This window comes from Lolium perenne, chromosome 2 (assembly GCF_019359855.2).
Source record: "Lolium perenne isolate Kyuss_39 chromosome 2, Kyuss_2.0, whole genome shotgun sequence".
NCBI lineage: Eukaryota > Viridiplantae > Streptophyta > Magnoliopsida > Poales > Poaceae > Lolium > Lolium perenne.
The window spans coordinates 21,485,436-21,500,802 of record NC_067245.2 but is presented as its reverse complement, the minus strand read 5'-3'; the positions used below and the strand labels follow the sequence as shown (position 1 = coordinate 21,500,802).

At 41.2% G+C, this 15,367-nt stretch overlaps 1 pseudogene; it reads left to right on the top strand.

Annotated features, from left to right (window-relative positions):
- The window catches only part of LOC127328277 (protein FAR1-RELATED SEQUENCE 5-like), a 134,643-nt pseudogene extending 119,276 nt beyond the window's left edge, over positions 1 to 15,367 (top strand).

The following is a 15,367-nucleotide window of genomic DNA, read 5'->3' as shown; positions in this document are numbered from 1 at the left end:
TTGGCAATTGTTGTGCTCATGATTAAGCTCTTGCATCATATGCTTTGCACCCATTAATGAAGAAATACATAGAGCATGCTAAAATTTGGTTTGCATATTTGGTTTCTCTAAGGTCTAGATAATTTCTAGTATTGAGTTTGAACAACAAGGAAGACGGTGTAGAGTCTTATAATGTTTTCAATATGTCTTTTATGTGAGTTTTGCTGCACCGGTTCATCCTTGTGTTTGTTTCAAATAAGCCTTGCTAGCCTAAACCTTGTATCGAGAGGGAATACTTCTCATGCATCCAAAATACTTGAGCCAACCACTATGCCATTTGTGTCCACCATACCTACCTACTACATGGTATTTTCCGCCATTCCAAAGTAAATTGCTTGAGTGCTACCTTTAAAATTCCATCATTCACCTTTGCAATATATAGCTCATGGGACAAATAGCTTTAAACTATTGTGGTATTGAATATGTAATTATGCACTTTATCTCTTATTAAGTTGCTTGTTGTGCGATAACCATGTTTCTTGGGGACGCCATCAACTACTCTTTGTTGAATTTCATGTGAGTTGCTATGCATGTTCATCTTGTCTGAAGTAAGAGAGATCTACCACCATAGGGTTAAGCATGCATATGTTAGAGAAGAACATTGGGCCGCTAACTAAAGCCATGTTCCATGGTGGAAGTTTCAGTTTTGGACAACAATCCTCAAATCTCAAATGAGAAAATTATTAATTGTTGTTATATGCTTATGCATAAAAGAGGAGTCCATTATCTGTTGTCTATGTTGTCCCGGTATGGATGTCTAAGTTGAAGAATAATCAATAGCGAGAAATCCAATGCGAGCTTTCTCCTTAGACCTTTGTACAAAGTGACATAGAGGTACCCCTTTGTGACACTTGGTAAAAACAATGCATTGTGATGATCCGGTAGTCCAAGCTAATTAGGACAAGGTGCGGGCACTATTAGTATACTATGCATGAGGCTTGCAACTTGTAAGATATAATTTACATGATACATATGCTTTATTACTACCGTTGACAAAATTGTTTCATGTTTTCAAAATCAAAGCTCTAGCACAAATATAGCAATCGATGCTTTTCCTCTATGGAGGACCATTCTTTTACTTTCAATGTTGAGTCGGTTCACCTATTTCTCTCCACCTCAAGAAGCAAACACTTGTGTGAACTATGCATTGATTCCTACATACTTGCTTATTGCACTTATTATATTACTCTATGTTGACAATATCCATGAGATATACATGTTACAAGTTGAAAGCAACCGCTGAAACTTAATCTTCTTTTGTGTTGCTTCAATACCTTTACTTTGAATTATTGCTTTATGAGTTAACTCTTATGCAAGACTTATTGATGCTTGTCTTGAAGTGCTATTCATGAAAAGTCTTTGCTATATGATTCACTTGTTTACTCATGTCATATACATTGTTTTGATCGCTGCATTCACTACATATGCTTTACAAATAGTATGATCAAGATTATGATGGCATGTCACTCCAGAAATTATCTGTGTTATCGTTTTACCTGCTCGGGACGAGCAGAACTAAGCTTGGGGATGCTGATACGTCTCCGACGTATCGATAATTTCTTATGTTCCATGCCACATTATTGATGTTATCTACATGTTTTATGCACACTTTATGTCATATTCGTGCATTTTCTGGAACTAACCTATTAACAAGATGCCGAAGTGCCGATTCTTGTTTTCTGCTGTTTTTGGTTTCAGAAATCCGAGTAAGGAAATATTCTCGGAATTGGACGACATCACAGCCCCGGGGCCTAGTTTCTCACGAAGCTTCCAGAAGTCCGAAGGAGAGACGAAGAGGGGCCACGGAGGGGCCACACTATAGGGCGGCGCGGCCCCCCTTGGCCGCGCGGCCCTGTGGTGTGGGGCCCCCGTGCCGCCTCTTGACCTGCCCTTCCGCCTATAAAAAGTCTCCGTGGCGAAACCCCCGCATCGAGAACCACGATACGGAAAACCTTCCGGAGACGCCGCCGCCGCCGATCCCATCTCGGGGATCCGGAGATCGCCTCCGGCACCCTGCCGGAGAGGGGAATCATCTCCCGGAGGACTCTACGCCGCCATGGTCGCCTCCGGTGTGATGTGTGAGTAGTCTACCCCTGGACTATGGGTCCATAGCAGTAGCTAGATGGTTGTCTTCTCCCCATTGTGCTATCATTGTCGGATCTTGTGAGCTGCCTAACATGATCAAGATCATCTATCTGTAATTCTATATGTTGCATTTGTTGGGATCCGATGAATAGAGAATACTTGTTATGTTGATTATCAAAGCTATGCTTATGTGTTGTTTATGATCTTGCATGCTCTCCGTTATTAGTAGATGCTCTGGCCAAGTTGATGCTAGTAACTCCAAGAGGGAGTATTTATGCTCGATAGTGGGTTCATGCCTCTGTGAATGCGGAGGAGTGACAAGAACCACTAAGGTTATGGATGTGCTGTTGCCACTAGGGATAAAACATTAGTGCTATGTTCAAGGATGTAGTCACTAGTTACATTACGCGCAATACTTAATGCAATTGTCTGTTGTTAGCAACTTAATACGGAGGGTTCGGATGATAACCTGAAGGTGGACTTTTTAGGCATAGATGCGGTTGGATGACGGTCTATGTACTTTGTCGTAATGCCCAATTAAATCTCACTATACTCATCATGATATGTATGTGCATGGTCATGCTCTCTTTATTTGTCAATTGCCCAACTGTAATTTGTTCACCCAACATGCTGTTCGTCTTATGGGAGAGACACCTCTAGTGAACTGTGGACCCCGGTCCAATTCTCTTTCTTGAAATACAATCTCTTGCAATCTTGTTCTCTGTTTTCTGCAAACAATCATCTTCCACACAATACGGTTAATCCTTTGTTACAACAAGCCGGTGAGATTGACAACCTCAGCACTGTTTCGTTGGGGCAAAGTACTTTGGTTGTGTTGTACGGGTTCCACGTTGGCGCGGAATCTACGGTGTTGCGCCGCACTACATCCCGCCGCCATCAACCTTCAACGTGCTTCTTGGCTCCTCCTGGTTCGATAAACCTTGGTTTCTTTCTGAGGGAAAACTTGCTGCTGTGCGCATCATACCTTCCTCTTGGGGTTGCCCAACGAACGTGTGAAATACACGCCATCATGCGCACAGCGGCAAGTTTCCCTCAGTAAGAAACCAAGGTTTAATCGGACCAGTAGGAGTCAAGAAGCACGTTGAAGGTTGATGGCGGCGAGATGTAGTGCGGCGCAACACCAGTGATTCCGGCGCCAACGTGGAACCTGCAAAACACAACCAAAGTACTTTGCCCCAACGAAATGTTGAGGTTGTCAATCTCACCGCTTGCTGTAACAAAGAGTTAACCGTATTGTGTGGAAGATGACTGTTTGCGAAAAAACAGAGAACAAGTATTGCAAGAGATTGTATTTCAAGAAAGAGAATTGGACCGGGGTCCACAGTTCACTAGAGGTGTCTCTCCCATAAGACGAACAGCATGTTGGGTGAACAAATTACAGTTGGGCAATTGACAAATAAAGAGAGCATGACCATGCACATACATATCATGATGAGTATAGTGAGATTTAATTGGGCATTACGACAAAGTACATAGACCGTCATCCAACTGCATCTATGCCTAAAAAGTCCACCTTCAAAGTTATCATCCGAACCCTCCGATATTAAGTTGCAAACAACAGACAATTGCATTAAGTATGGTGCGTAATGTAACTAGTGACTACATCCTTGAACATAGCACTAATGTTTTATCCCTAGTGGCAACAAGCACAACACAACCTTAGAACTTTCTCACACCGTCCTGTGTCAATGCAGCATGAACCCACTATCGAGCATAACTACTCCCTCTTGGAGTTAATAGCAAAAACTTGGCCAGAGGATCTACTAGTAACGGAGAGCATGCAAGATCATAAACAACACATAGCATAACTTTGATAATCAACATAACAAGTATTCTCTATTCATCGGATCCCAACAAACGCAACATATAGAATTACTGATAGATGATCTTGATCATGTTAGGCAGCTCACAAGATCCGACAATGATAGCACAATGGGGAGAAGACAACCATCTAGCTACTGCTATGGACCCATAGTCCAGTGGGTAGACTACTCACACATCACACCGGAGGCGACCATGGCGGCGTAGAGTCCTCCGGAGATGATTCCCCTCTCCGGCAGTGCCGGAGGCGATCTCTGGATCCCGAGATGGGATCGGCGGCGGCGGCGTCTGGAAGGTTTTCCGTATCGTGGCTCTCTGTGACGGGGGTTTCACACGAGACTTTTATAGGCGGAAAGGGCAGGTCAAGAGGCGGCACGGGGCCCCACACCACAGGGCCGCGCGGCCAAGGGGGGCCGCGCCGCCTAGGGTGTGGCCCCTCCGTGGCCCCTCTTCGTCTCTCCTTCGGACTTCCGGAAGCTTCGTGAGAAAATAGGCCCCGGGCTTTGATTTCGTCCAATTCCGAGAATATTTCCTTACTAGGATTTCTGAAACCAAAAACAAAGAAACAAAGAATCGGCACTTCGCATCTTGTTAATAGGTTAGTTCCGTAAAATGCACGAATATGACATAAAGTGTGCATAAAACATGTAGATAACATCAATAATGTGGCATGGAACATAAGAAATTATCGATGCGTCGAGACGTATCAGCATCCCCAAGCTTAGTTCTGCTCGTCGGCAGTAAAACGATAACACGTATAATTTCGAGTGACATGCCATCATAATCTTGATCATACTATTTGTAAAGCATATGTAGTGAATGCAGCGATCGAAACAATGTATATGACATGAGTAAACAAGTGAATCATATAGCAAAGACTTTTCATGAATAGCACTTCAAGACAAGCATCAATAAGTCTTGCATAAGAGTTAACTCACAAAGCAATAATTCAAAGTAAAGGCATTGAAGCAACACAAAAGAAGATTAAGTTTCAGCGGTTGCTTTCAACTTGTAACATGTATATCTCATGGATATTGTCAACATAGAGTAATATAATAAGTGCAATAAGCAAGTATGTAGGAATCAATGCACAGTTCACACAAGTGTTTGCTTCTTGAGGTGGGGAGAAATAGGTGAACTGACTCAACATTGAAAGTAAAAGAATAGTCCTCCATAGAGGAAAAGCATCGATTGCTATATTTGTGCTAGAGCTTTGATTTTGAAAACATGAAACAATTTTGTCAACGGTAGTAATAAAGCATATGCATCATGTAAATTATATCTTATAAGTTGCAAGCCTCATGCATAGTGTACTAATAGTGCCCGCACCTTGTCCTAATTAGCTTGGACTACCGGATCATCACAATGCATTGTTTTTACCAAGTGTCACAAACCCCAACCTCTATGCCGCCTGTACAAAGGTCTAAGGAGAAAGCTCGCATTGGATTTCTCGCTATTGATTATTCTTCAACTTAGACATCCATACCGGGACAACATAGACAATGATAATGGACTCCTCTTTTATGCATAAGCATATACCAACAATTAATAATTTTCTCATTTGAGATTTGAGGATTGTTGTCCAAAACTGAAACTTCCACCATGGAGCATGGCTTTAGTTAGCGGCCCAATGTTCTTCTCTAACATATGCATGCTTAACCATATGGTGGTAGATCTCTCTTACTTCAGACAAGACGGACATGCATAGCAACTCACATGAAATTCAACAATGAATAGTTGATGGCGTCCCCAGTGAACATGGTTATCGCACAACAAGCAACTTAATAAGAGATAAAGTGCATAATTTCATATTCAATACCACAATAGTTTTTAAGCTATTTGTCCCATGAGCTATATATTGCAAAAGTGAATGATGGAATTTTAAAGGTAGCACTCAAGCAATTTACTTTGGAATGGCGGAAAATACCATGTAGTAGGTAGGTATGGTGGACACAAATGGCATAGTGGTTGGCTCAAGTATTTGGATGCATGAGAAGTATTCCCTCTCGATACAAGGTTTAGGCTAGCAAGGCTTATTTGAAACAAACACAAGGATGAACCGGTGCAGCAAAACTCACATAAAAGACATATTGAAAACATTATAAGACTCTACACCGTCTTCCTTGTTGTTCAAACTCAATACTAGAAATTATCTAGACCTTAGAGAAACCAAATATGCAAACCAAATTTTAGCATGCTCTATGTATTTCTTCATTAATGGGTGCAAAGCATATGATGCAAGAGCTTAATCATGAGCACAACAATTGCCAAGTATCACATTACCCAAGACATTTATAGCAATTACTACATGTATCATTTTCCAATTCCAACCATATAACAATTTAACGAAGGAGAAAACTTCGCAATTAATACTATAAGTAGAAACCAAGGACATACTTGTCCATATGCTACAGCGGAGCGTGTCTCTCTCCCATAAAGTGAATGCTAGGATCCATTTTATTCAAACAAAACAAAAAACAAAAACAAACCGACTCTCCAAGAAAAAGCACATAAGATGTGATGGAATAAAAATATAGTTTCAGGGGAGGAACCTGATAATGTTGTCGATGAAGAAGGGGATGCCTTGGGCATCCCCAAGCTTAGACGCTTGAGTCTTCTTAATATATGCAGGGGTGAACCACGGGTGCATCCCCAAGCTTAGAGCTTTCACTCTCCTTGATCATGTTGCATCATACTCCTCTCTTGATCCTTGAAAACTTCCTCCACACCAAACTTCGAAACAACTCATTAGAGGGTTAGTGCACAATATAAATTGACATATTCAGAGGTGACACAATCATTCTTAACACTTCTGGACATTGCATAATGCTACTGGACATTAATGGATCAAAGAAATTCATCCAACATAGCGAAAGAGGCAATGCGAAATAAAAGGCAGAATCTGTCAAAACAGAACAGTTCGTATTGACGAATTTTAAAATGGCACCAGACTTGCTCAAATGAAAATGCTCAAATTGAATGAAAGTTGCGTACATATCTGAAGATCATGCACGTAAATTGGCTTAATTTTCTGAGCTACCTACAGGGAGGTGGACTCAGATTCGTGACAGCAAAGAAATCTGGAACTGTGCAGTAATCCAAATCTAGTACTTACTTTTCTATCAACGGCTTAACTTGGCACAACAAAACACAAAACTAAGATAAGGAGAGGTTGCTACAGTAGTAAACAACTTCCAAGACACAAAATAAAAACAAAGTACTGTAGGTAAAAACATGGGTTGTCTCCCATAAGCGCTTTTCTTTAACGCCTTTCAGCTAGGCGCAGAAAGTGTGTATCAAGTATTATCGAAGGGTGATGCATTCTCAGCGGGGTGTGGAGTTTTCTCAACTAGGCATAGTATATTGGATACATAAGTTTCAGCATCTCCCTTTTCATTAGTCTTAGGCGTGCTACTCTCATCAAACAAATTTTCAGAACTAGCCAAGCATAGTTATTTTCTAATGCATCATTCATAGCTAAGAGCTTACATGGTATTGGTGCTTTGATCTCCCCTCCATCATCAATATTATTAGTGTATCTTATTCTATCCATATCCATCCTTTCAAGGAGACTAACAAAATTAGTAGGAGAACCAAGCATATTAAATTTAGCAAACACCTTTCTAGCTTCTCTTGCTAGACCACCAAATTCTCTAAGAAGGGTTTCTAATACAAAATCTTTCTTTTCCCCCTCTTCCATATCACCAAGTGTGAAAAACATGTGTTGGATTATAGGATTAAGATTAACAAATTTAGTTTCCAACAGGCGAACTAAATGCGCAGCAGCAATTTCATAAGTAGGCGCAAGGTCTACCAAGTGTCTATCTTCAAAATTTTCAATAGTACTAACATGATTGAAAAATTCTTCTATATTATTTCTCCCAACTATAGACCCACGTCCTACCGGTATGTTTTTTGTGGTAAAATTAAAAGGAAACATGATGAATAAAGTAAATGCAAGTAAACTAATTTTTTTGTGTTTTTGATATAGCAAACAAGATAGCAAATAAAGTAAAACTAGCAACTAATTTTTTTGTATTTTGATTTAGTGCAGCAAACAAAGTAGTAAATAAAACTAAGCAAGACAAAAACAAAGTAAAGAGATTGAGAAGTGGAGACTCCCTTGCAGCGTGTCTTGATCTCCCGGCAACGGCGCCGTAAATTTGCTTGATGCGTGTGGTTGGCACGTCCGTTGGGAACCCCAAGAGGAAGGTGTGATGCGCACGGCGGCAAGTTTCCCTCGATAAGAAACCAAGGTTTAATCGGACCAGTAGGAGTCAAGAAGCACGTTGAAGGTTGATGGCGGCGAGATGTAGTGCGGCGCAACACCGGTGATTCCGGCGCCAACGTGGAACCTGCAAAACACAACCAAAGTACTTTGCCCCAACGAAACAAAGTGAGGTTGTCAATCTCACCGGCTTGCTGTAACAAAGAGTTAACCGTATTGTGTGGAAGATGATTGTTTGCGAGAAAACAGTAGAACAAGTATTGCGATAGATTGTATTTCAGTAAAGAGAATTGGACCGGGGTCCACAGTTCACTAGAGGTGTCTCTCCCATAAGACGAACAGCATGTTGGGTGAACAAATTACGATTGGGCAATTGACAAATAAAGAGAGCATGACCATGCACATACATATCATGATGAGTATAGTGAGATTTAATTGGGCATTACGACAAAGTACATAGACCGTCATCCAAGCGCATCTATGCCTAAAAAGTCCACCTTCGGGTTATCATCCGAACCCTCCGGTATTAAGTTGCAAACAACAGACAATTGCATTAAGTATGGTGCGTAATGTAACTAGTGACTACATCCTTGAACATAGCACTAATGTTTTATCCCTAGTGGCAACAAGACAACACAACCTTAGAACTTTCATCCTTTGTCCCTGTGTCAATGCGAGCATGAACCCACTATCGAGCATAAGTACTCCCTCTTGGAGTTAATAGCAAAAACTTGGCCGGAGTATCTACTAGTAATGGAGAGCATGCAAGATCATAAACAACACATAGCATAACTTTGATAATCAACATAATAAGTATTCTCTATTCATCGGATCCCAACAAACGCAACATATAGAATTACAGATAGATGATCTTGATCATGTTAGGCAGCTCACAAGATCCGACAATGATAGCACAATGGGGAGAAGACAACCATCTAGCTACTGCTATGGACCCATAGTCCAGGGGTAGACTACTCACACATCACACCGGAGGCGACCATGGCGGCGTAGAGTCCTCCGGGAGATGATTCCCCTCTCCGGCAGGGTGCCGGAGGCGATCTCTGGATCCCCCGAGATGGGATCGGCGGCGGCGGCGTCTGGAAGGTTTTCCGTATCGTGGCTCTCGGTGCGGGGGTTTCGTCACGGAGACTTTTTATAGGCGGAAGGGCAGGTCAAGAGGCGGCACGGGGGCCCCACACCACAGGGCCGCGCGGCCAAGGGGGGGGGGGGCCGCGCCGCCCTAGGGTGTGGCCCCTCCGTGGCCCCTCTTCGTCTCTCCTTCGGACTTCTGGAAGCTTCGTGAGAAAATAGGCCCCTGGGCTTTGATTTCGTCCAATTCCGAGAATATTTCCTTACTAGGATTTCTGAAACCAAAAAACAGAAACGACAAGCTGGCACTTCGGCATCTTGTTAATAGGTTAGTTCCAGAAAATGCACGAATATGACATAAAGTGTGCATAAAACATGTAGATAACATCAATAATGTGGCATGGAACATAAGAAATTATCGATACGTCGGAGACGTATCATGCTCCCAGATGATCTACACGCCTAGGCACACCTCCTCGACCTAACGGTAGACTCCGGGGTGCTCTCAATCGAAGGCTAGCCGGAGAACTGGCCGGCCATGGCTGGGGTTCCAGTGAGATGTGGAGAGGGCTAGGAAGGGATTGGATGAGCGGCGAAGAACAAGGATTACACGGCGGTTCTCCCCTCCTATTTATAGGCCATGATTAGGTCAGAATCGTCGGCTCGCCGGCGACAGAGGTGGAGATGAACTGGCGACGGTGAAGTGCATTTGGGCGCGAATCTTGATGTCTCCGGATAGGCTCGGACGCGAGGATAATAGTGTGGAGCTCTAGAACCTTCTGCGGCGTCCGGGGTGAGCTTATCCACGACGAGGACGTGGCCAGAGCTTCTCTCTGCGCTGTCGACGCCGTGGAGGAAGACGAAGACGACGACTCTCTTCGCACGATTTCTAAAGCAACGAAACAGTAAGTGTTGGGTTGCATTTGTTCGTGGGCTGGGCTTCTCCTGGGCCTTGGATTTGGGCTGCTGCGGAGGTGGTTGTTGGGCTGCGGTGGTCCAGGTAAGTTTCCCTCCATTTTTCATCTCAAATTTTATTTTGCTGTATTTATTTACTGATTTAAATTTGCTATTTGATTTCAAATTTGAACTCTGTTTTGTTTTACAGATTCTAAAATATGTTAATATCGGAACAATTTGATAATGCTACCTGTTGTATTGTTTTGTTTATAAACAACCATTTCATAATTGATTAATTTGGTGTTCTTGTGAAATGCATTTTAAATTGAAAATAGTCATGGTTTAAATGTTTATCTCTATTCCTTTTTATTTAGGAACCAATCTGTTTGAATGGTTGAAAATTATAACATGTGCTTGGTGAACACTTTGTTAGGTTTGCCTAGTACATCATAATAAGGATTATGCACATATCTATAATCTCTCTCACTTCTAAATGTCTTGTAATAGCCTAAGGTCCTACTCAAGATATGATGATATGATCCTCTAAATATATGGTTTGCCTAGGAATTCTACCTTGGTATCTTCTGTAGCTTGTTGAAATTGATGGGTCCAAAGATACTGTGGAATGAAATCACCTCAGAGATTTTCTTTGATTCGTAAATGGATCATAACGAGGAGGTTTTCTTTACGTATGCATGCGAAGGGACAGGGACTTCGTCTCTCTCAATCGGTGTAGGAAATCTGATAAACCTGCATCTTGTGGTATGCCTCCACCTCCTAGCTTCTTCATCTTGATCCTAGCTAATTCACATGGAGTGGCTCTATGTGTTTGTTCCCATGTATCATGGTACTTGATGAGCAAATGGATGAAAGGTGTGGCTCTATTTATAGGCTTGGGCAAGCTCTAGCATCATGACACATAGGTGGTGACTCTTGTGTTGGTTTGATGAGTAAGGTGCTTGGGTGTCATGCCCTCATCCATAGCAATCCTTTGAGCATGAGGTGGCATAGCTTGGAAAGCAAGTTATGTAGATATTTTCATCCTATGTGGCAAGATCATTATCCTCTCATATGATTTATTTTTGGATAGCCAAGTGGCATTTGTTACTAAATATCTTGTGGATGGTTTTATTATTGTGGATGAGTCACTTTATCATATTGGATTAGATTTATATTATAATATTGATCAAAAGATCAAGGTTGAAGGTATTTCCTCAGATTTAGATAGTTGGTGTTTGATTTCACCAAGGCATGATCATATGAGTTTCAAAATACTCATAATCAGTTTGATTCAGATAGTTTGAACTATAAATCGTAATGTAAATGGATTTAGTTTTATGATATTACATATACTTAATAAGTTATGATTTAAATAAGAATGTGTGGCTTGTATGCATTTTAAACCCTGTGGTTTACCTTATTTAGAAGTGAATTAAATTACACACAAAGGTAGTTGCTAACTTTTAAGTATTATTAAGTTAGGATTTGATTCTTAAAGAATGTGTTGTTGTAAGGAATGCCATGTGGAGATCTTTTATAAAATCTTGTAGTGGATCCTTACTTAAGGTGTTGTTTGTTGTAAAACTAATTCTATTTGATCTAGCCCATAGATCAAATCATCTCTACCCCCAAGACAGGGTTTTAGCAAAGATCACAGTGAAGTTTATAGCGCTTGACTTGATGATCTACTTCAATTCCAGCAAGTCAAGTGAAACTTCAGTTACTGTGGTAAGTTTTATTTGAAAGCGCGAAAATCCCCCGGATTTTCTATGCATGAATGCAATGCACTCTTTGGTGTTCTCTCATTTTATTGCCTGTAAATCTGGGATATTACAAATGTGCAGCTATGGCCAAGGCAATTGACAAGGTTTTGCCAGGCACGAAGCACCGCCTCTGTCTTTGGCACATTTATCAAAATGCTGCCAAGCATCTTAGCCATGTAATTTCAAACCATCCTCGGTTTCTTGTTGACTTTAAGAGAGTTGTATACCTTGAAAATTCAGTGGCATACTTTGAGCAGAAGTGGAAAGAATTGTTGATTACTTATGATCTTGTGGAGAACTCATGGATACAAAATCTATATGGTTTGCGTGAGAAGTGGGCTGCGGTGTACCGCAATGATTCGTTTTCCGCTGACATGACCTCAACTCAAAGAAGTGAAGGTATGAACAATGTATTCAAGAAACAATTTCGCAAGAAGCTCTGTCTTTCAGAGCTCGTAGTAGAATATGAGAAGTGTGCTGCTAGCCTTCGTGAAAATGAACTAGATGCAGATTTCAAGTCACGAAAGTCTAAACCGGTCCCTTTTGTAAGAAATTTACCTATGTTGAAGACTGCAGCTGAGTCATATACAAGGAGGATTTATAATGATTTTGAGGAGGAGTTCAAACAACAACATTTAGTCAAGTGCGAAATTGTTTCCACAGTTGGAACAGTCAGAACATATAAGGTCATGTCGATGCAATTTGAGGATGACGCACTAGTTACCTTCAACCATGATAATGTGACCATATCATGTTCCTGTAGAAAGTACGAATCCAAAGGTATGCAATCAGATTTTGACAATTTTTCAGTATATGATAATATTTCATAACATGTGTGTATTTATGTCATAGGTCTGTTGTGCAAGCATGCACTCCGAGTGTTCAACATCAATGAGGTTATCACTTTGCCATCGCAATATATACTGCACAGATGGACAAAATATGCAAAAAGAGGTTACTCTTCTAATAACCCGGACAATCCTCAAGAAACTTTACAAACACATGCTGCTCGGATTTCTCGGAAAGCAACTGCTGTTGCACTTAAGTGCTCTATTTCAGAAGAGCTACTTGTAGAATTAGAGAAAGCTATAGATATGCTAGATCTAGAAGCAGATGAATCACTAAGCCAAAGAGGACCTTCCAAACCTGAAAGTGTAGCCATGAATTCGAATGTGTGCAGTGAAAATGTAACCAATGCAAATATATCATTTAAAGTTCCCCAAGCAATAAAAGGTCCAATGGTAAAGAGAGCAAAAGATGCAGTTGAAAAGAAAGGACCAAAGAAGCCAAAAAGTGGAACAAAGAAGCCAAAATCTGGAACAAAAAAAGGTAGTGCTACACCAACTATTCTTTCTCTCACGATTAGACAAGCAGTAAAGTTCGTCTTGTTTATATGGTTTCATCAATAGCAGGTGCTGGAAACAAAGTAAAGGCGGATCCTCCGGTCGGAGAAGGCCCTCAACAGTTTACCGTAAGACAAATTATTGCCGGTTATTTAATATGTTTCATGCAATTCAACTGTGCCACGATATTTTGAAATATTTTAATACTTATGATGACGCAGGGAACTTTTGACGCAAGTACAACAACTAATATAGCAATTCCACACATCTCAAATAATATGTATCAGGGACAAAGTCCTCTACAGTTTACTGTAAGACAGACTCACAAGGTTTTTTAACTGTACCACAAGAACTCAAGACAATTTTCTAACTTTTCATGAAACATCAATCTTTTCAGGCAGGAGCGGGTCCCAATATTACAATGCCGCACTTCTCTAATAATATGTTTCATGGACAAGGTCCTCTACAATTTACTGTAAGACAAGTTACTAAATTTTTTCTTATATTTCTATGTAACATAATTTTGCAAGAACAATTGTAAACAATTTACTAACTTTTCATGACACATGGATCTTTTCAGGCAGGAACAAGCTCTAATATTACAATGCCACACTTTTCCAATAATATGTTTAATGGACAAGGTCCCTTACAATTTGCAGTAAGACAAATTACTCTAGTTTTTCTTAAATTTTTATGCAACATAATTATAAAACAAAGCCTCTGAACAATTTCCTAACTTTTCATTGCACAGGGATCTTTTGAGGCAGGCACAAGTTCTAATAGTACAGTACCACACTTCACAAATACTACTTTTTACGGGGATTCTTCGACCATGTTTCGTCCATTCATCCAAGGAGGATACACTGAACTTCTACTTCAAACTGATCAAGCTACGGAGGTGCTGCACCCTTCGCGAAGATTGGATTTTGATCAACCGAATCCTGGAGGACAGAAGGAGTAGACATAGTAGTATTCCTTCTTCTGGTAAATGTATAAATGTTAGTTGTACAACTAAAATTTACATAATGTTGCACTGGATCATTAGAGTGAGTACTTCTTACCAAATGATGCAGTAGACTTCTAGTGCTTGCTTTCTCCACCTGCACTCAAGTATGAGCTCAAGCCCAATGACAAATATAGGTCATGTCAAGCATTCTGAAGTATTACTGGGTACATTCTAGCGGTAGGATTATCCTTTTCGGTAAAATATTGCAAATAATCTTATGCTTGAGGGGAAAAAACCATATGTTCATTCATTCATCAATCCGAATATAGACATATAGCACACAGAACAATTGTTCTTTTTTGCGGGAAAAAGGGATTTCATTGATTGGTAATAACAAAGTTTACAGACTTGACAACTAGATCAGCTAGACTGTTTGGGACAGAACCTAACCAGAAACTTTTTTGACTTGAATTTCTAGCTAAAGCAGCTACAAAGTAAGCTGCTGAATTACAATCTTCCTATTTTTCTACACCTTCATTGTCAAACTCGAAGATGGCAGACCATGTAAAGGGATCATGGATGCTCTGGAGCCCCAGCTGACAAGCTTTTTCTTCATCTTCAAAGACTTCCTCAAAGAATTTGGCACAAAGAATAATAGCAGTGTAGCATGAGTGCAACCGAGGGAGCCTTGCTAGCAATCCAGCACTCTAGTGGCAAGCTTTCTATGCATCGAAGATCAAATCTTTGCTAGCTGAATGTGAGAAGTCTAAAATTACTGAACAAGTTCAGTGCCTGCAATCCTGCATAACAGAACACCAAAATTCAGTTAAAAACTATAGGACAAAATACAAGTGGAGAAGAAATATGTGGAACGGCATGGGCTGAGCTTAGTTTTTCCTTCACTGGAATCGGCGCAGGCCAGCACCCGAGCTTCCGCAAGAAGCAGCGAAGCCGCGGCGAGGTGGCTTGCGAGCAGAAGGCGACGGTGAGGAATCGGTCGCTCGCTGGTCCATCGCTTTCGCGAGATGCAGTACGCCAAGCTGGGGCAGCTCGTGAGCGGAAAGCCGCGGCGATGAGGCGGACGGTCGTCGGCACTGGCACCGGGGGCGGCGCGTCCGTGAGATGCAGCTGGTGA